The sequence below is a fragment of the Halichoerus grypus genome, chromosome 2 (genome assembly GCF_964656455.1).
Source record: "Halichoerus grypus chromosome 2, mHalGry1.hap1.1, whole genome shotgun sequence".
In the NCBI taxonomy this organism is placed as follows: Eukaryota; Metazoa; Chordata; class Mammalia; order Carnivora; family Phocidae; genus Halichoerus; species Halichoerus grypus.
Genome location: NC_135713.1, coordinates 4,476,079 through 4,497,365, shown reverse-complemented (window position 1 = coordinate 4,497,365; position 21,287 = coordinate 4,476,079). Strand labels below are relative to the sequence as shown.

Sequence of the window (21,287 nt, the reverse complement as noted above, 5' to 3'; positions counted from 1 at the left end):
CCTCTTTAATTCCTGATATGGGTAAAACCTACCTTCTCTCATTCTTTAATCAGTCTGCCTCCAGATTCATCAGTTTTGCTGATACTCTCAAATAACTAGCTATTGATTTCATTGATTTTCTCTTTCTTTTAAGTTTTCTACTTCCATGATTTTTCCTCTTTATTGTTTATTTTTTTTTCAGGTATCAACATGTAGAACTAAATATGTCCTCCTCCAACCGGCAGCATTCCACAAATTTTTATCATAGAGTGTTTTTATTTTTATCCAGTTCAAAATGTTCTCCAGCTTTCCTTTTGATTTTTTCTCTGATGCATTCATATTACACACTTTCCAGATGTCCAGGGATTTTCCAGAGAGCCATCTATTTTGATTTCTAATTTAGTTAACTGTGGTCAGACAACATACTTTGTAGGACTTTAATTCTTTTAAATTTAGTGAGATTTGTTTTATGGCATTAAATATAGTCTATGTTGGTAAAAATTTTGTGGGCACTTGGAAAAAGCATGTATTCTGCACTTTATTGGGTGGGTTTTTCTATAAATACCAATGAGGTCAAGTTGGTTGATAGTGCTACTTAAATCTTTTATATCTTTACTGATTTTCTGTCCACTTTATCAATTATTGAGAGAGATAATGCAATACTTGAGTATAATGGTAGATTTATCTTCTTCTCTTATTTTTCAGGAAGGTGGTATTTTCCTGATTCATTGCATGCCTGATAATCTTTTCCTGAATGACTGGCATTTTGAATTCTACCTTGTTGGTCCTTGTATATTTTTGCATTTCCAGAAGTGTTCTTGAGCTTTGTCCTGAGGCATAGTTAAGCCACTTACAAACGGTTTCATCCCTTTGGGTCTTGCTTTTAGTGTTTGTTAGGCAGGACAGGAGCAGTTGTTAGTTCAGGGATTATCCTGTCTATAGAGGCAAGAGCCGCCTGAGTACTCTGCCCAGCATCTCATGAACCATGTGGGTTTCCGGTCTGGATGGTGGGAACAGGCACTGTCCCAGCCCCGTGTGAGCACTGAGCACTGTTTTCTAATCCTGTTGGTGGTCGATAGTTTCCTCAGACAGATGTGTGAATTGATTGGTACACAGCCCAGTATTTGAGGGAGGTTCCTCTATGGATCTCTGGGGCTGTCTCTCTACACAGCTCTATCCTGTCCCTTTCTCTGCCACGCAAACTCTCATGACCTCATCCCGACTCTGGCTCCGTCTTTCACTTGAGACTGTTGACTGTGCTCCAGCTATTTCTCTTTCAAGGTAATAAGCTGTGGTTGCTGCAGGGCTTACTTCACTTTTTTCCTGCCTACCAAGGATCACTGTCCTTCATCGCCTGACTTCCAGTGTCTTGAAAATCATCATTTCCTAAATTTTGCCCATTTTTTTCCTTTCAAGGGAAAGGGCATATTCAGTCCCTGTGATTGATTCCACATTGGCCAGAAAGCGGAAGTCAAGAATCTGTGTCCTTAGGTGGTGTTGATGTAAGTGTGGGATCCTGTTTGCCCCCTGGCCTCTGCTAGTGAGGGACCGGACGGGACTGCTCTTTCCTCCAGACTGATAACTACTGAGACCCAACTGTTATTTCTGTGTATGTATTCTTGAAGCCAGCTTCCTATTTTGTAAAATATAGCTATGTAAAATTAGCTAACACAATTTTTAAATCTACTTATTTTGGCCCATTTAAGCTGCAAAGCATGGCAATCAAGTGAGGTGCCACTGTCCGTGGTTTGGTGGTGGCTTCTCTAGGATGCACCTGTCCATCCGCAGTCACGCACACAGACCAAGGGCTTGAGTAGAGTGTTAACGAACGTTAGGAGTGCCTACTCCCTTTCCAACTACAGTTTAATACAAACGGGAGCTCTTAAATATCCTTCTCATGGCCCTGTGGCTCATCTTGCTCCCCGAACCTGCCTCAGGGCCTCATGTCTGACCCTGAAAGCATTTCTGTGGATGAACCCTGACTGCGGTCTTTACCTGCTCTTGGTGCCCCAATCACATCCCCTGAACTTATTAATATATCATTGATAAAACCATCAGAAATGAAATAGGACTCATAGGGACGACTGGCACTTCTTCAGTTTTCCAGTCGTTATGATATCCGTGTTCATATGTTCTGAGATACAGTGTTCTGTTTCTAATTCTGACTGTAGGAGAAGGAGAGAGGGCATTTTCTCAGCTTCCCCCTGGAGCAGGACACACAACATTTCTAAATTTTACTAGGCAAAGGGATGATCTCCCTCTTTATAAAACACTTCCTTAGTTATTCCTAATTTTCAAAGATCAGGATGACAGACTATAGGATTCATTTTCATTCAGGATTTCGCTTTGACTCAGGATTGAATATTAACTCCCCACAAAAGCACCACTACACAAATAAGATTTTACTTTTTTCTCTATCAGAACTGAATTTCAGGGCCTTGGATGCAAATACTGATTGTGTTAATATAGTCATTCTTCTACCAAAATTATTTCTTACAACTTGTCAGAAGCAGTGTTGGCTAGGTAATAAGTCCAATGCCTGTGCTAATTTCCTTTTAATAAATTCATGTGGGACTATTAGTAGCAAGAGTGCCCAACTCAATCTTCATCTCCTAGAATTTTTAATGCTTGAGTTCCTATCTTCAGACCCCATTTTTCACCAAGTAGTTAGCTCTACTTGTTGGCATCTTCTGCCCCAAAGTTGAATTGATGAAAACTCCATGGTGGAAAATGACCTTCAATAAATATGGTTTCTCATTTCCCATCGTCTTATACTTTAATGGAAAGTGCTTCCTGCACTTCCTGCCCAATGTTATTAAATGTGCTGGTCGGACAGACAGAACAAAAGTATGTTAGAAGATGGGCACAGTACAGGTAACATTTTTTTTTTTTTAAGTGAGATATGATTAGTACACACTAAATTACTCAGATATCAAGGGTCCAGTTTGGTGAATTTTGACAACTGTATCCACCTGAGTATACCCGAAATAGATACACAATGTCTCCACCCTTCCAGAAAATTCCACCTCACTCCTTTCCAGTTGACCTCCCTGTCAATTGGGCCCTAGAACCACAGTCTTATTTTAATCACCATATTTTAGTTTTAACTGAATTTGTATCTCATGTATGTGAAATTATGCAGTAAGTAAATCTCTTTTGTGAGATTTGTCAATCATTGCACATATATTATTACTGCATCTCCATTTTATGGGTATAGCACAATTGGTTATCTGCTTTTCTGTCAATGGACATATGGGGTTTTTTTCCAGTTTTTTTAGCTATTTCTTTATATAAATCTTTTGTTGACATAGGCTTTCATTTTTTTTTTTTTCAAGTAAATGCATTGGAGTGGAATTATCAGTCTTATTATGCTCACAAATCTCTAATTTGGACCTGGTTCAGTATGGAAGCTCAGCTCTTCCCCATACAGTGTAACTGGGGCATCCTGAAACCTGGATTGCCTTGTGTCTCAGGGATGAAACTATCGGAAGGCTCATTCCTTTCTTATCTGGTAGTTGACGTTGGCTGGTATCCAGCACCTTAGCTGGAGCTGACATCCAGAACACCTACCTGTGGTCTCTCCTTGAGGACGTGTCCTCACAACATGCTGGCTAGTTCTAATAGCAAGCATTCAGGAGGACAAGGTACAAGTGCATGATATTTTTATGACCTATTCGGAAGTGACATAGGATCATTTCTGTCATATGCTATTGGTTGAGACAGTCACAAATTTTCACCCAGGTTCAAAGGTAGGAGGGCTAGGACTTGGATTCTACACTCAATGGGAATATTGTCAAAATCATGGTGTAGGAATAATGTGTGAGATGCAGTGTATTTTGTTGATCATCTTTGGAAAATATAATCTGCCATAAAGGCTCAAGAGATACTCTTTTTCTATAAGGCAATATGTACCTCCAAACTCAAAAATATTTATCTATATCCTTTCTCTCAATCATCTCACTTGGATATTATCCTAAGGGAATTAAGACCAAAACACTCATAGATTTATGTACAAAGATATTTGTAACAACATTATTAACAAGTGGAAACAGTTAGAAATCAATTAGAAAACATGTAAATGAAAATATAGAAAGAATTATTTTATGTTGTAGCTTAAGTGTTCCTACTCCTCTTTGATGCTTTTCCTTATAAGAGATGGAAACTTATGCCCCTTCCTTTGAGTGTGTCATGGCCTAATGAGTCATTTATACTCAGTATAACAAACAGTATGTCACCTGCATGACTTTGGAAACTATAACATGGAAGCTGAGACTTACTTCTTGTTTACTCTTTGCTTTCTCTACTTTAGATCTCACACTTTGTGGGAAGTTGCCTGCCATAGTAGGACGAGAGGGCCACATGGTGAGCCATGTGAAGGAGCTCTTAGAAATGGATTCTCCAGCCTCAGTCAAGCTTTCAGATGACCACCACCCCCACCTGCTATCTTGACTGCACTGTGACTGTAATACTTCATCTCCTATGTATAGACTTTGAGCTAGAACCACTCAGCTAAGCTGCTCCCAGATTCCTAATTCTCAGAAACTGTGTTAGATAATAAATGTTCATTTTAAGCTTTAATTTTTTTAGAATAATTTGTGATACACCAATAAATAACTGCTAAATTTTACAACATTCCACTCAACAGAATGCCATGAGGCTACTGAAAACAACATTTCATAAGATTAGTCTATGATATGGAGAGTTATTCACAATATTTCTAACAACAAAAACCAACCAATTCAATATATGTAGTGTAATCTCAATTTCTTTTTAAAATATAAATCTAGGCTAAAAATCTAGGCTAAAGAAAAAAGAAGATAGCAGGAGGGGAAGAATGAAGGGGGGGAATCGGAGAGGGAGAGGAACCATGAGAGACTATGGACTCTGAGAAACAAATTGAGGGTTCTAGAGGGGATGGGGGTGAGGGGATGGGTTAGCCTGGTGATGGGTATTAAAGAGGGCACGTTCTGCATGGAGCAGTGGGTGTTATATGCAAACAATGAATCATGGAACACTACATCAAAAACTAATGATGTAATGTATGGTGATTAACATAACATAATAATAAAAAAAGAAAGTAAAAAAACAAAATAAAATATAAATCTATACAATGAAATAAAGATGAAAGGAAAAGAACAATTAGAAATTGAGATTATTACAATGGTTAAACAAATTATCCTTTATTACTTGGTCTGAGACAGAATCCAATTTACTACTTGTGCAATCATATCATGGTTGTATAAATAATTGTTAAGTTTCTAATCCTTGTTTTACTTATCTGTATAATGTAACTAATATAATATTACCTAATTCATGAAGCTTGGGAAGAAACAAATTTGAAATGTATAAAAACTACTTAGTTTCCAGATTGTGATAAGTATTTAATGAATGTTAGATAATTTTCACTATTACCACAGGTAGTAAATAATTATTTCTGTAACTCCCATTTTCTAAAATATATTTGCGTTACCTTTATGGCTATTAAAAGTGCTCTTTAAGAATGTTTCCTAGAATGTCAATTTCTATAACCTTGTGTTCAAGATACTCTAGGTCCTTCATCCCTTTGCTCCCAGAGTTGGAACATCTGAAGCACGGCAGAAGCTCCGACTAGCAGCCCTGGAGGGTCCTGGCTGTGCTGTGACCCAAGTCCTCAACGTGCCAGTGAGCTGGAGAGTCAGTGGCATCGTGAGCTTGCAAGCAGCCGCAGCCTTGGAGAAGAGTCAGCCTGTGCACAGCACAGTCCCATCTGTGTACTTGGATAACAAGACCCAGCAGCTATTTCTGGAAAGTGAGGACAGCCCAGTCAATGAAGCCTCTTGCTGTAAATCTCCTGGGCTGGTGGGGACATTTTTACATAAGCAAGGCATCCCCCTTCATGGATTGCATCAGCTCTAGCAGACTGTGTATAAATAGTCTTATAAACATACATCAGTCTTTATTCTGACTTTTTTCTTTATTCTTCCATGTGTAAGGGGACCACGTCCATCAATATAGTTGTATAAAAAGGACATAGTGGGGACGCCTGGGTAGCTCAGTTGGTTAAACATCTGCCTTTGGCTCAGGTCATGATCCCAGAGTATGGGATTGAGCCCTGCATCAGGCTTTCTGCTCAGCAGGGAGCCTGCTTCTCCTTTTCCCTCTGCCTGCTGCTCTGCCTACTTGTGTGCTCTTCTCTGTCAAATAAATAAAATATTTTTTTAAAAAAAGGACATAGTGTTAACACTTCCTGTTTTTCTTTTAACCAGAACTTAGAGATCATGAAGGTGAGGATCACACCCTCCAACTCTATAAATCCAACTTTTCATAATTATTTTTATTTTTATTTTTTTATTATTTTTTAATTTAATTTAATTTAATTATGTTACGTTAGTCACCATACAATACAAATGACACTAGAGATAAAGGGCCGGTATCCAAGATCTCTAAAGAACTTCTCAAACTCAACACCCAAAAAACAAATAATCAAGTCAAAAAATGGGCAGAAGACATGAACAGACACTTCTCAAAAGAAGACTTACAAATGGCTAACAGACACATGAAAAAATGTTCATTATCATTAGCCATCAGGGAAATTCAAATCAAAACCACACTGAGATACCAGCTTACACCAGTTAGAATGGCAAAAATGGACAGGGAAAGAAACAACAAATGTTGGAGAGGTTGTGGAGAAAGGGGAACCCTCTTACACTGTTGGTGGGAATGCAAGTTGTTACAGCCACTTTGGAAAACAGTGTGGAGGTTCCTCAAAAATTTAAAAATAGAGCTACCCTATGACCCAGCAATTGCACTCCTGGGTATTTACCCCAAAGACACAGATGTAGTGAAAAGAAGGGCCATATGCACCCCAATGTTCATAGCAACAATGTCCGCAATAGCCAAACTGTGGAAAGAGCCAAGATGCCCTTCGAAAGATGAATGGATAAAGAAGATGTGGTCCATATATACAATGGAATATTACTCAGCCATCAGAAAGGATGAATACCCACCATTTGCATCGACATGGATGGAACTGGAGGAGATTATGCAAAGTGAAATAAGTCAAGCAGAGAAAGTCAATTATCATATGGTTTCACTTACTTGTGGAACATAAGGAATACCATAGAGGACATTAGGAGAAGGAAGAGAAAAATGAAGGGGGGAGAATCAGAGGGGGTGACGAACCATGAGAGACTATGGACTCAGAAACAAACTGAGGGTTTCAGAGGGGAAGGGGTTGGGGGGATGGGTTAGCCCGGTGATGGATATTAAGGAGGGCACGTACTGCATGGAGCACTGGGTGTTATACGAAAACTACATCATAATTATTTTTAAAAATAAAAATTGAAAACAAACAAAAATAAGCCTCATGTTATAGATATGGAGATACTCTACTTAGATTTCCTTGGAAAATATAATTGCAGAAATTCAATTATAAAAACAAAAATAAATGAACAAGGAGTGTACTTGCTGTTTATTTTTTTATTTAAATTCAATTTAATTAACATATAGTGTATTATTAGTTTCAGAGGTAGAATTTAGTGATTCATCAGTTGCATATAACACTCAGTGCTCATTCCATCAAGTGCCCTCCTTAACGCCCATCACCCAGTTACCCCATCCCCCCACCCACCTGCCCTCCACCAACCCTCAGTTTGTTTCCTTGAGTTAAGAGTCTCTTATGGTTTCTCTCCTTCTCTGTTTATATCTTATTTTTCCTTCCCTTCCCCTATGTTCATCTGTTTTGTTTCTTAAATTCCACATTTGAGTGAAATCATATGATATTTGTCTTTTTTGATTGACTTATTTCACTTAGCATAATACCCTCTAGTTCCATACATGTTGTTGCAAATGGCAAGATTTCATTCTTTTTGATGGCTGAGTAGTATTTCATTGTGCACATGCACCCATCTTCTTTTTTTTTAAATTTAATTTTATTATGTTATGTTAGTCACCATACAATACATCATTAGATTTTGATGCCACTGTGCCCATCTTCTTTATCCATTCATCTGTTGATCGACATCTGGGCTCTTTCCATAGTTTGACTATTGTGGATGTTGCTGCTATAAACACTGGGGTGCATGTGCCCCATTGAATCACTATGTTTGTATCATTTGGATTAATACTTAGTAGTGCAATTTCTATGTTGTAGGGTAACTCTATTTTTAACTTTTTGAGGAACCTCCATACTATCTTCCAGTGTGGCTGTACCTGCTTGCATTCTCAGCAACAGTGTAGGAGGGTTCCCCTTTATTCACATCCTCACCAACATCTGTTATTTCTTGAGTTGTTAAATTTAGCCATTCTGACCAGTGTGAGGTGATATCTCATTGTGGTTTTGATTTGTATTTCCCTGATGCTGAATGATGTTGAGCATCTTTTCATGTGTCTGTTGGCCATTTGTATGTCTTCTTTGGAGAAATGTCTGTTCATGCCTTCTGCCCATTTCTTGACTGGATTTTTTTGGTTTTGGGGGATGTTGAGTTTAACAAGTTCTTTATATATTTTGGATACTAGCCCTTATCTGATAAGACATTTGCAAATATCTTCTTCCATTCCATCTCAAAAATATAAGCTAACCTTACACCTAAAGGAGCTGGAGAAAAGAACAGCAAATAAAACCTAAACACAGCAGAAGAGAGAAGAGAGATACTCGCTGTTTATTGATGATCACTTTTCCCTCCAAAAGCGACTATTATACAGCACATTTACATCTTCCTTGTGTACTCTTGAGTTCTCCTGAGCACTTTGGGATGGCATTCTGTGCTTCAGCAATAATGAGGATGTGATGGAATTGCTTCTTGTCCACCAGAGACTAGCACAGAGTTCCAAACGGAGCATCCCCAGGTGCACGTGGATTTAAATTTATTCCTGCTTCATCCTTTTGTTTATCCACTGAGTTTAAAATGCCTTGCTGAAGTCAAGACACTCTGTGGAGACAACTTTCTCAGGATATTCCATTCCAGCAAGTCTGTCAAAAACCAAAAAAAAAACAAAAAGTCAACATGTGAGTTTGTTCCTCTGAGTTTTAATGACTATTAGTTACTAAAACTAGTGACTACTAGTGTCACTAGTACTAGTGATTACTCTTTATTGCTGTGATCTGACCTTGTCCCCACTTACTTACTGGTTCTTCTAGAACTCTTCAGGGGACCAGTTATAATTTAAAAATCTCTTATGCTAACAATTTAACTTTTCTTCATAAAAGATACTTAGTAATATTTCAGTGATTACTTAATGTGCTCTGCATCATATTATAAATTTATTTCCATGGACCAGACTGCACCTAATCTCCCCGAGGCATCAAGTGTTATCTTAGTATGTGCTCCTCTACTTTCAAGGCCCCTCTAGTGATGTTTATTCTTCCTTTCCTATTGGCGGTGAAAGACATGAATGTGGATTTCACTAAGTGTGGTTTTCTTCTTTCAAGAGTCACATCCCCTCTGGTTATGCCAACTTGTAGTCACTTCCCAGGGCCTTCAAAAGTTGTCTATCACGACTTGTGTGTCTAACGCACAAAGTTTATCATGGTTCTTGGCTGGAAAGTTAGTCCAACACAAGGAATTCCTCTAGGAAGGAGCTCCAAGAAGGAAGGACTTGAGAAAGAACATCTTTTTTTTTTTTAAAGATATTTATTTATTTATTTATTTATCTATTTATTTATCTATTTAGAGAGCTTATGTAAGTGGAGAGGGAGGCAGAGGGAGAGGGAGAGAGAGAATCCCAAGCAGACCTATGCCCGACATGAGCTGAAACCAAGAATTGGACACTTAACACACTGATCCACCCAGATGCCCTGAGAAGGCACCTCTTCTTAGTATAGTTTCTATCATAGTTCTGTTTTAAAAATGTAGCAATTGTATTAATATGAAAAATACAGTCAATTTTCATTATTCTCAATAGTTATGTTCTGTAAAGTGGCCATAATTACTGAATTACTGAATACGGAACATTGTTTCCTTGGCACATAGAGAGTTAGGTTCCTGTCAGCCCACATTTTCAGCAATCAATCAACACACAATCTTTTTGTGTTTCTATAAAGACATCTTATTTGATATACAATGTTGATTCTTTAACATTAAAGTCATGGCCAACAGCACTACAACTCGTGCCTGAATGAAGCTGACCTCATGTATGTATTGTCTCCATCGGGCACATCACAGCCTCCTCATGCTTAAGAGCACTGACAGCACTTCTTCATTATGCTCGGGGTAATGGTAAACAGCAAAATCACCAACAAAAAGCCCCAAAACACAACCGTGACACAAAATATATTATAAAGGGGCGCCTGGGTGGCTCAGTCGTTAAGCATCTGCCTTCGGCTGAGGTCATGATCCCAGGGTCCTGGGATCGAGCCCCGCGTCGGGCTCTCTCCTCGGCGGAAAGCCTGCTTCTCCCTCTCCCACTCCCCCTGCTTGTGTTCCCTCTCTCGCTGTGTCTCTCTCTGTCAAATAAATAAATAAAATCTTTAAAAAATATATATATATTATAAAAAGCACACTTGTTGTCAGTAGGAAAGCTAAAACTGAAAGGCAGATGTTGTCTTGTTAGGCCACGAGAGTGCTGGGAGTAATGATTTGGAAGTTATCAATAAATTTTAGTAAGTTCAGTTTTTTCCAGACTTTATTTTGCCTTATGCTTCATTTTGTATAGTTGTTATTTCTATGTTCAAAATCATTGATTTTTTACAGTATTTATTTATTTTTGTTAATATTACCAGTGAAATTTTCCTAATACTCAAAGTAGAGAATTTTTGAATACATGGGGCTTTTCATGGGTATGACTTGTTTTTGTCTCTGCAAGTTATGTGTAGTTCTTCTTTATATCCTCAATTGTTCTTCTCTTTGTATTCATGTATTCTGAGCATAATATAAATACTGTTTTAAAGTCTTTTTGTGCTAATTTATAATCTCTCTTGTTTCTGAGTCTGTTTTTAGGGGCTTCTTTTTCTCCTAGTAATTGGTGGGACGGTTACATGCTTATTGTCTTATCTAATAATTTTTGGTTGGATTCAATGTGAATTTATAAATTTGAGTTCTGAATATTGTTTTATTGCTTGAAAACATGTTGCACTTCAGTGGGCATATAACCAGGCACTTTACAATTTATGGACCAGCTTGAACCTTTTGAAGCTTGGTTTTAGGAATTTATTTGGATACGTCTAGGGTAGCTTTTACTCTAGGGTTATTTTATCCCTACTTCTCTTTGGGTGACTTCTGTGTGCTTACTGATTTCCTGGGATCTCTACAAAATGCCCAGTGTATTCAAAAAGAGAATTTCATACTGCCTGATAAGGAATATAAATAATTCTTGCCTTTGCATGGGGACTTTTACACTTTCCTGGTAACTGTTCAGAACCTGGAACTAGTTCTCCCAGTCTCATGGAGTTCCTTCTCTTGCTTGAGCAGATGAGATTCAGCCAAAGACTCAAGGGGACGCTCTCTCCCTCCACTCTGTTACCTGCCCTGCATATTCCACCCACCTTTGCCTCCTTCAAGTGCTGTCTCTTTCTCTTGAACTCAGTAAGACTATGATTTTCTGCTTGGGTCCCTCTCGCCAGACAGAAGCCTAGAATTTTCCTGCAGGCAGAAATTGATGTCAGGAATCTCTTGGTTCTTTCTTTCTGAGTTCAGAGTTCTGTGCTGCTTATTGTCCCATACCTTGGATGTATTTTGTCTAGTTTTTATTTCTACTTGTTTATGGTGGGTGGGCACATCCGACACCATTTATCTTTACACAGGTGTAAGCCTGCACTCCTTTGCAAATTTTTAGTTTTATTTCTCATCTTTAGATTTTTTTTTATCCCACTTAGCACTGGTCTTTGTATAAGGTATAATCTAGTATTTAAATTTTATACGTACTTTTTCTTTTTTTGGATAACTACTTTTCCTCATGCTTTTTACTAAAAATGCCGACATTTCTCCACTAACTTGCAAAGCTGCCTTTGCCATATACCAGTTTCCTATACGTGTGTGAGGGTCTGTTTCTGGGCTCTCCATCATGCCTTCTTTGTCTCTTTTTCTATCCCAGTGCTAACATCACACTTTCAGTCACTTTTATTTTATGAAAAATCTTGATATCTAAGTCTTTCTAGCCATGACATATTCTCTCTCTTCATCTAGTTATGTCTTATTTTATGTCTTTTAATAATATTTCATATTTTGACCTGCAAAGTTATTGCATGTCATTGCTAGACTTAATCCTTGACAATGTATTTGTTGTTTTGTAAATAGTATTTTTTATAATTAGATTTTCTGTTTGTTGATGGTTATTTAGAATGCAATCCATTTTCATAGATTGATTTTTACATCTAGCAACCTTCTGAATTTTCTTTAATTCCAATAATTTAGCTCTAGATGCTCCAAGGTTTTCTATGAATATAGATATATTGACTCCTCTAGTCTTTAATATTTACCTCCTTATTCTTGCTTAATAGTGTTGTCTTAGACACCCAGAAAAAAAATTGAAAAAAAAAGTAGTGAAAATAGGACTTCTGTTTTTGTTCTTGACATTAGAGAAAATTCTATCATCATTTTACAATCAAATATGGGATTCATTGTAGTTTTTAGCAAATATTATTATAATAAGGAAAATTCTCTACTTTCTAGGTTTTAGAAAAGCTTTATTTTGAATATAATTGAATTGAATTAAGTATAATTACTGTATGTCTAAATTAATCGTTTTCCATCTACATTTTGAATGACAATAGTAGATTTTATAATGTTCTTGTCTTCTTGGTATAAAACCACTATGTTCATGATACATTATTTTTTTAATGTACCGCTGGATTTAGTTTGCTAATATATTGAATATATTGAATATTATTGCTTCTATGATCAACAGTGAAACCAGCCTACAACATCCTTTTCTTACAGTGTCCTTGTCCCTCCTTTGAACAAACATTATTAGATTTGAACCCAGCTTTTGTATCCTAGTCCTTGGGATAATTTCTATAATATTAGAATATCTGGTTTTTGAATTATTGGTAGAATTTTTACCGGAAGACCTTTTTTGTTTTGATCGACCTTGGTTTTTGGTAAAATTTTAAATACTGGTTCTACTTATTGACAAGTATATTTTTACCCAGGTTGTTCTGTTTCCTCCTGAGTTGCCTTAATATAATTGTTCCCCCATCCCAGAACACTATCTTCTTAATTTCTTAATTTCTTTTTATTTATTTATTTATTTATTTATTTATTTATTTATTTATTTATTTGTCGGGCGGGGGGGAGAGTGGGGGGAGCAGCAGGCAGAGGGAGAAGGAGAAGCAGGCTCCCTGCTGAGCAGGGAGCCTGATGCAGGGCTCAATCCCAGGACCCTAAAATCATGACCTGAGCCGAAGGCAGGCCCTTAACCAACTGAGCAACCCAGGTACCCTTAAATTCTTAATTTCTTTCTTCAAATTTATTTTCCACACTGTACCTTGTAACTTTTCATTTTTAAAAACCTTAGGAATGTTTTCTAAAAATGTTTTTCTTCATCAGTTTCCCCAATAGTTTTATTTTATTTTATTTTTTTCTCAAATAACCATCTTCTTGAGTTTTGTCTCTTTTTTAAAAATACATTTATTTGTTTTGTTAATTTCTGCTGGTATCTTATAATATTCCTTCTACTTTGTTGATGCTTATTATTTGCTTTTTTCTCTAATACATTGATTTCAATAATAATGTATTTTCTATCAATCTTCTTTGCTGATGTTAGTATAATTCCAAATGTCTTTATAGTTCTTTTTTTTGAGAAGTGGTATTTTTATTATCATTTATTTCTAGATATATTCTAATTTTGATTATATTTTCTCCTTTGAGTCATGGGTTCTGCCCAAGTTTGTTTTGAAATAGCCTAACATGCATTATTTTAAAAATAAATTGCAGTTTACTTGCACTGTGGTCAGAAGAAATAATCCGTGAAACCCTCTGTGATGAGTTTTATGGTCTAGATAACAAAATCAATATTAACAAAGGTTCCACTATTAGTCAATGTTCTATAGATTTTTTTTAAGTCAAGATGTTTTATAATTGCAACATTAAGCTGGCCTATATCTTATTTCTATTCCATATATTTATGTCTCAATTACTGGAAGAGACTGTCTTAATAATTTCCCACAGTAATAACACATTTTTCATTTTCCACCTGTAGTTCTGTCAGTTTTTGCCTTTATATGTCCTGAAGCTCTGATAGAGACGTGAATACTGAGTCATACATGTCAATATTTAGAATTTTCCTGAAGAAACTTACTATTGTCATTATGTTGACATTTTTATCTTTGTTGATACTTTTGTCTTAAAGTTTACTTTTTCCTATGTTATCACACATTTGCTTTGCTTAATATATCCTTTGTTTTGACTAAACTTGGTTTAAATTTGTCTATCCTTGTACTTTCAAAAGCTCTGTGTTCTGCCTCATTCAAATGTTGGTAGAGAACTTGAGTAGACATTTGTGTATGGAAAATTCACAAATAAGCCTGTGAACAAATGTTTGACATCACTAATCATTAGGGAAATGCGTCTTAAAACCACAATGAGGTAACACCTCACATCCATTGGGATGTCTATTCAAAAAAAGAAAACACAAAGTAGCAAGTATCCAGGAGGATGTGGAATAGTTGAAACCCTTTCATGTTGGTGAGAATGCAAAATGATACAGTTGCTGTGGAAAACAGTATGATGTCTCCACAAAAGATAAAAATAGGATTACCATATGATTCAGCAATTCTACTTCTGGGTATACACCCAAAAGAATTGACAGCAGGGTTTCAAAGAGATTTTTATACATCAACGTTCATAGCAGCTCTATTTACAATGACTACAACATGGAAGAACCCAAATATCCACTGACAGATGAATAGGTTAGCAAAATGTGGTACGTACATTCAGTGTAATGTTATTCAGCCTTAAAATGGGGGGAATTCTGACACAGCCGACACCATGGATGAACGTTGAGGACATTATGCCAGGTGAGATAAGCCAGTCACAAAAAGACAAATCTGCAGGACTCCACTTACATGAAGTACTTGCGTTAGTCAAAATAATGGATACAGAAAGTAGGTTGACGGGGGCTGTGGAGAGAAGTGGGGAGTTACGGTATCATGGGTGGAGAGTTTCAGCTTTACAAGGTAGAAAGAGTTTTGGAGATGGGTGGTGGTGATAGTTGTACAACATGATGAACTTAAAAATGGTTACTATGGTAAATGTTATGTGTGTTTTATAACAATAAAAAATGGAAAAAATTGTAACATTTCCCAAACTGATTAATCACAGAAATCCCCCTGATTACCACCTCTGCTAGCAGCACCTTAATGTCTGTGGAAAGCTCTGGCAAGGTTTGGAAATCATGCTCGGACAGGGACATTATATCCTGACCCTAAGATCAGGTCAAAACAATTTCTCCTCAAAGGCCCTCAAATTATGTGTTTAGTTCCTTTCAGAGAGTGACACCAATACATCTCACCCTTTATGGGATTAGGGAGATATCTTCTGCATATCAAACTGATAAACACAGAGACAGAGACAGAGAGACAGAGAGAGAGAGAGAGTCATTATTTCGTTTCCAAAGCAAGAAGTGCTGCTTCTCTTTGGTTACTTGACCTTCAATTCTGTGGGAGGGACAATTCTTCTCCCCACAGAGTCCAGACAGATGGTTTAGAGAAGGCCGGTCCTTCCTCAGGAGCGTCATCTCTCCCACATCAGGAGGCTCCACAGATAAGTTAGCATTTGCATTGTGCTTTTCCACAGCTAAGATATGTCCCAGTGAAGAGCTAATGTGAATCCGGATGGCATTACTATGCCGTCCCATACTGCTGATTCTTTAAGCCACCCTAAACACTTGGGTATGTACTTGGGTAAAACCTACTTGGATTTTTTAGTATTCTCAGGTTTGCCAGGGAAAGGACATCTTCCTGCATGTGGGGTAGATGGACGTAGTTGGCAAATGAGACCTCTAAGGCCCATCAGACAGATCCCTTCATCCCTTCCCTCTCTTCACCTTCCTCACTAGCAAACACCAGGTATGCAGATGACTCTGGAAGGCTCTGAGGGAATTGCCACAGAAGGTAAACCCATGCTTCTTTGTTGAAGGGAGTGGAAAATTCAGAAAACAAAAGGATGGAGATGCACAGGAAAGGAACATGTAACTCTGTTCAGAGAAACAAAACCATACACATCTTCCCAAGGACCAGCACTTGGAAGAAGACAAAGGACGGATGTGGGAGGTCCTTAGAGTAATCGGGGACAGAGCTTAGAATAACTGCAGGAGTCCAACAGGGGACACTTGGTCTGTCTTTGAATCTTTGCTGAAGTGAGGTGTGGACAGTGGAGAGCCAGGCTGAGCGGCAAGCCTGTGGGGAGCACTGCAGGGGGATGAGCATGACATGCAGACGGGAGAGCAGCAGAGACAAGGTGATTACACAGCAGGGTTCTGTGCTGGAATCAAATTACTTTAATTGCATTTAACAGAAGATTTTAGCATAGGTAACAGAGGGTCAGTTAATAAGCCAAATTATAGCCAAGAGCTGGGGTTTTATTAATTTTTAGAGGCAGTGCTGAGACCGTGTGAGACCCTGTCAAAAGAAGTCGAGATCAAGATGAGGCCTGTTGAAGAGAATTCCCTCTGTCTCTGCCATGCTGACCGGGGCTCTGAAATATGAGAAACGGGAAAGGGTTTGAAAAGTCTCCCTGGCAGCTGGTAGGAGATGGGTTTTGGGGAGAGAAGAATTGACCATGAAAGAGGACACAGATGGAAGGAGTTCAAAAAGAAACAACCGAATAGACAAATAGAGCCAAGTGTGACGGGTTAAGGACACAGAGAAACCACCCAAGGGCCCAGGGAGGCAACCATGACCATGCGTGGAGACCTAGAAAGGCTTGCAAGTCTTGGGTACGTGGCTGGAGATTGCGGGTGGACAACGAAGCCACGGATTCATTCGCTCACTCAGCGTTTACTGAGTACCAGGCATTGCACTAAGCAGTAAGATACAAATGTGTGTTACAAAAATAAGCCTGTGCCCTCTGGGTGTTCACTGTCTAGAGGAACACACAGACAAGTGACTGGTTGGTGACAGCAGGTGTCTTCAGAGCAATGACACAGCTGATGGCAGGATCCCAGGGAGACTCTAGGAGCAGTGCCTTCCCTGGTCGGGAATGGGGGGCAAGCAATTGTTCCTTCGGCTGCTAAGAGTAAGTGAGACCCCAGTCGTCCCTTCTCTAGGGCAGCCGATGCTGGAGGTTCTTCCTCTCAATCAGGGCTCTGACGCTGGGGCCCCAGGAAGGCAATGAACGCTCTGCATTTGCAGGAACATCCCTGGCAAATGACTTGAACACAGATTTCCTTGGGAGGCATTTTGATAAATGAATACAGAGGGCAGAGGGGTGAGCATGATGTGCTGAGGAAAAGGCCACAGAACCCGGAGCAAACACTAGGCTGCCGTCACTAGGAGGTTGAGATGCAAGATGGTGTTTGCACCTGCTAACAGGTTAATATTTCTAATCTTGCAAGAACCTCATGATAGCACATGACAGGCATGATTTCATTCCAAGCTGGGTGTCTGAAAGGATCTGGGCTTCCAGTCTTCTCTCTTGCTGTGGTTTCTGTTCACCAAGGGACATACCCAGTTCCACATACAGTGGACTTTTGTGGTTTCCGATCTCGCCCCTGACGGTCCACTAACTCACAGTGGTGTGGCCAGTTCCGGATGCCACTCCCTTCCCCCTGGAGCTGCTTCCTCCCTTGACGCTGCGGCCCTTCTACCCGCACCAGCAGAAATACAGGTCTGCTCACAATCCTCACACCCCACCCTGCGGCCGCACAGCAGGGCTCCCTCCTGCTTTCTCCTCCCTGATTTTCCTTTCCTCCTGCAGGTCTGGTTCTCTAGCAGAATTTATTAGTGCAGTTTCCCAGCTGCCACTTTTCTGTTCGGAAAAGCAACCCTTCATTTCTTTTCTTTCCTAACTCGTTATCATCTCATTGAAAAATAGCCCAAATTTCTTTTCCTGTTCTTCTGCCTGTAATTGCATTGGATCTTTTCCATTCAATTCTTTATCATCTTCACAGGTATTTATTCTGTGCCCGTTACAGAAATTACAGAGAACGAAGGGGTTGCTAGCTTACCTGAAAACAAGCACTATATTCAAAAAAGAGCTATGTGGTAAGAATAAATGGTGTAATATAGAAATGTCCAGAAAATGATGGCAGTTGCTCTATTTTTAGTTCCCTGGAGGTGGGGCTTGAGTCAAATATTCAGGAAGAATAGTTGATTTGGGCAAAGCAGGAGTCCCTGCGAGTGGTTGGGGAAGTGGGGGAGGTAAAGGAAGACACTCAGCAAACTGTGCATGATCAGACCTGCTTAACCCCACGGAGGTGTTCTAGGAAAAGTTGGGGGACAGACAGCCCGGGGTGATCCCACCCCCCAGGGGGAAGAGACCTGCTGGGTATCCATGGATTCCTAGCAGCCGTGATTGGAGACATGCTAATCCCTTGCACACCACTGTCTGTGTGCAGAGTGACTGTCCCTCCCTTTGGAAGGAGCTCTGAATTGCCAAGATGTACACAGTCAAGAGCAGCCCGGAGAGGTGTGCCTTTGGACCCTGGTGATCGCGGGCCGCAGGCTACCACGCACCAGGCCTGGGGAAGGGCTGGCCACCTTGTCTCTCCCTGCTCCTTCCTTAGCTGTTGCGGCTATAGACAAATCACCAGACCTCCAGGACCACATCTTTCTCAGGAAGAACCACACAGTCTTCCCACCTCGGTCCTGTAGTGAAAATTCATTTAACAAAATGCATTTCTTCCTAGATCTCTGTGTTCCTCTTCCGCAGCTCTCCTGGCTCGGTGTCTGCCATGCTTTCCGAGTGCAGAATTTGTATTCCCACTCTTGGAGAACTGCAGCATTAAAAACGAAACAAAACATAGCAAAAACAGAAAGAATACAAGAGAGTCTCCTCCATGGCCAAACGTTACCTGACCCCTCTGTAGAAACATCTGCAGACCCCCAGCTATCCTGTGGTCCCTTGGCTGTCCTCCAAGCTGGAGGTGCCCTTCCGGAAGATCAGTTTACCCTCTGACACCCACTCCTCTATTGGTCCTAGCCGGATGAGTAGCGGGCTGTTTTTAGAATCAGGTCTTTGCCGCTGGCTGGCTGTGGATGTGAGCCTTCGCTGTCAGGACCCAGCAGGTTGTCCCTCTTCATGCCACAGCCCAAACTTACCCTGCAGGATGCAGACATGCCATGAAAGGGCACATTGTACATTGCAGCAAAAATGCATTTTCTGCACCGATTAAATGTGTCTACAGTCTTGAAATAGGCAGAGAGATTGCCTCGTGTTTCCCCAAGCCCCTCTCCATTCCTCCAGGGCACCAGCTAGACTGTGTTTCCAGCCTCCTCTGCATTTAGGTGTGATCAGGTGACAAAGTCCTGGCCACGGAGTGCTGGAAAGTGATAGGTGCCACTTCCAGGACTGACCCATAAATCTCCATCCCTAGGGCCCCAAGGAGGGCAGAGCTCCAGACGGAAGGAAGCTGGTGCCTGCTCACAGAAACATTTGATTGCACTTCACACGAGTGAGAATCAACTTGTCTTGGGTTAGGCTACTGAGGTCTTGGGGTCCTATCAGTTGCTGCATCAAAGAGAGTCTGCAGGAAAGAGTTGGCCCTCTTCTCTAAAATGATCTCCTCTGGGAAGAGGCTGGAGTTTCATGACCCACTAGGAGGTTTAAATTGGTCTGCTGGTCTATAGCCCTTTATTCCCTTTGCAAATTCCCTTAATGCAAGGAAACTCTAAAACTCATCTGTAGGTTTTTACTTTTCTCGAATAATTTCTAGCTCTCTTATTCCTTCTTTTCATGGCCCATTTCAGTTTAATTCAACTCTCATCCTGTGTTGGCCCATTCTGTGTGTACAGGCACGAGGCCATCCACAGAAATGGGTAGCCTTAGATTGCTGATTTCACCTATTGATTCCCCAGAATAGTGAGCATCTGTGCGTAGCTGTTAAATAATGCAATTAACAACCTGCCTTGTGCCAGGCTCTGTGCTGGGCACCGCACTAGGTACGTGCAATCAAAATTCAAATAAAACGTAGTCTCTCACCTTCAGCAGCTTGCAGTCAATAGCACACAGTGAGAGGCTGTCGAAATCCTGAGAATCATCTTGCTCTGGGTTCTCGCCCTGTGCCTCTCAGCTGCATAATAGAAAGGGTGTTACTTGCCTTCTTAGGGTTCTCAATCCGCAAAGAGTGAATATTTGGGGGGATAGTGATACTGTAATCAATTGTTTGGTTCTGGAATCAAACGAGATAAAGTGGGCATATACCCTCACACACAGCAGGTGTTCACTGTAGGAAAAGTATCATTTTCAATAGTTGGGAAGTAGATAGATTTCGACTAATGTTTGCTGCAGGGGAATGAGTGGAGATGTTGAGCCTGGCAGGGGGCTCCTGGGCAGCCTGGGTGTCAGGTAGCAACCTGAGGGAAGTGGTGACTATGTCGAGTTCAGGAGGTAAGCATGAGTTAGCCGGAGGGAGGAACAGGGATGAGAGAGGTTATCCCTTTACAAAGGACATGGGAGGACATGAAATTCCTGGAGGCCACCGTGGGGCCCATCACACCTTGCTTGGGAAAGATCTGAGTAGATGTCACCTTAAAGTGGGTCGCAGTGTCCCCAAACATTGAGATGATGCTGAAAGGTAAAGAGAACACAGTAGGAAGACTGATGTTGAGTGAACAGTCCAGAACCTTCAGAGTGCAGAGCTTTCCTTTGCAGGTCTGAGTTGCTTCTGCTTGCATTCAGCTCTTGCGAAGTTAAGGCTGGACAAGGGTGGGCAGACCCTTCCAAAGTAGCCCAGGGACCCCACTGCTACATCAGCAAGAATAAGATGGGCTCTACGGCAGTGGGGTGGGAGGAATAACAGTAATGGTAACAACTCTAGCAACAATAATAAAATCAGCTAATAATGGGCAAGCCCCGCTGGTGAGCACCGCATTCTGGTGGTACTTTAACTGCTTTACTATGCGTTATCTTACTGGTTCTATTATGGTCTCTCTTTTACAGTTGTACCTTTTACAGTTTGCAGCTGGGGCTTAGTGATTACACAATTTGTCCAAACTCATGCAATTGCTAACAGCAAGATTCATGTCCGAGACACAGTGACGGACCACTGTTGCCCACCACTCTGTCTACATAGACTGTAGGAGGAGGGCATGGCGCCCTCACCCGGTGGTGCCTGGGAAGGCACTTGGGGGGAACACGTAATCACCAAACTGATGGAGAAGGCATTAAAGCCAAACTTCCAGCCCTTCCAAGAGCCGCATCACCACCAACAAAACCACTGTGGCTGAGGGCATG

The 21,287-nt window shown here is 40.2% G+C and overlaps 2 long non-coding RNA genes across 2 annotated transcripts in view; one reads left to right on the top strand and one right to left on the bottom strand.

Moving 5' to 3' along the window:
- The window catches only part of LOC144380932 (uncharacterized), a 51,819-nt gene extending 47,381 nt beyond the window's left edge, over positions 1-4,438 (top strand). Inside the window, exon 3 of the long non-coding RNA XR_013445283.1 lies at positions 4,289-4,438. This is a non-coding gene — a long non-coding RNA (uncharacterized LOC144380932). The remainder of the gene's footprint in view (positions 1-4,288) is intronic.
- A 4,161-nt stretch (positions 4,439-8,599) lies between these two features.
- The window catches only part of LOC144381056 (uncharacterized), a 64,776-nt gene continuing 52,088 nt past the window's right edge, over positions 8,600-21,287 (bottom strand). The window contains exon 3 of the long non-coding RNA XR_013445471.1: positions 8,600-8,929. This is a non-coding gene — a long non-coding RNA (uncharacterized LOC144381056). The remainder of the gene's footprint in view (positions 8,930-21,287) is intronic.